Source organism: Cyprinodon variegatus, unplaced genomic scaffold, assembly GCF_000732505.1.
Source record: "Cyprinodon variegatus isolate N-32 unplaced genomic scaffold, C_variegatus-1.0 Scaffold1261, whole genome shotgun sequence".
Lineage (NCBI taxonomy): Eukaryota > Metazoa > Chordata > Actinopteri > Cyprinodontiformes > Cyprinodontidae > Cyprinodon > Cyprinodon variegatus.
The window spans coordinates 31780-33004 of record NW_015151714.1 but is presented as its reverse complement, the minus strand read 5'-3'; the positions used below and the strand labels follow the sequence as shown (position 1 = coordinate 33004).

Sequence of the window (1225 nt, the reverse complement as noted above, 5' to 3'; positions counted from 1 at the left end):
CTCAGTGTGAGCGGCCATCTGCTGAGGCCCACTGGGGTTCAAGGAGACAGAAGCAGACATAGAAAAAGAAGCATAGATACAAAAGGCAACTGACTGACCTCTGACCCATCGGTGGGGAGATGTTCTGCTTCTCTTACAAACCAAAAACAAAATAATCACTGAGCTCTTTGCTGCTACTCATCCTAAAAACACAGCAAAAATGACGTGTTGAGTGAATGGGAAACTAGAGAAGCTTTAAAAGGACTGGAAGTGTATTTAAAACGCTTAGCTTAGCTTAGCATAGCACAGGCTTTCCAATCATATTTAATCAGGAAATGAAACTTGTTATGAGGCGAGTAAAAAAACCTGCAGAAGATCCGTTATACGACGGGAGCTCGCCGGTCTGGATCCCTGTTTTCAGGAAGTTCTCAACCATCCGGCTTCTATAGAAACTAAACGCACAGGAACCAGCGCTGAGGGACGACCTTACTGGGTTTACAGAAAGTTTGGATCATTTGAACTTTCCAGTTCCGTCTTTTAAAGCGTTGCGTGGCAGGATCTAACTGAGAAATGTCTTAGGAAGTAAAATAAAACAGGCTGGGATCTGTTCTGCTTTAGAGAAAATAAATAAACACGTTTATCAACCAAAAAGTGAGTTTTTCCTTAAAGTTCACCGTCTAACTGAAATTGTTTTGTTTCTAATTCATCCAGTTTAAATGTGGTTATAGGGGAGTTACTCAGAGTTTAATAAATACAGGTTTATATGATGATTTTATTTTATATTTATTTAGAATCCTTACTAACTTCAAGACAAAATATTTATGATGTTTTTATTTTTATTTGAGATGGAAAGAATTAAATGCTCCAATAGTTTCGAAAAGGTTTAGAAGCACTGATTTAATCACCGTTAAGATGTGTTGTGATAGCAGGAGGGGGAGGGAGGAGGGGCGGTTCCTGCTGCTGTGAGGCGACTTTCAGGCCTGAGGATGTTTTACCTTTGCTTAGGGCCCCAAGTTCCTGGGGGCCCCATAAAACCCTGTTTACATGTATGGTTCATACAACTATCCCTTATTTGTTAACATTAATTATGTTTTTGGCTAAAATGCCATCAGAACGCTGATAATATTAAGTGTGTCTCAGCCCCCCCCTTCAGTGTCCACCATATTGGATCAGTCCATTTGCTGCACATGTTCAGAAAGGTCCAAACAGACAGCAGCAAACCATTTGAACACAAACCATGCAAAGA

At 40.3% G+C, this 1225-nt stretch overlaps 1 protein-coding gene across 1 annotated transcript in view; it reads left to right on the top strand.

Annotated features, from left to right (window-relative positions):
• slc38a9 (solute carrier family 38 member 9) overlaps positions 1–1225 on the top strand; it is a 29209-nt gene that overhangs the window by 1863 nt on the left and 26121 nt on the right. The gene's annotated exons all lie outside the window — the stretch shown is intronic.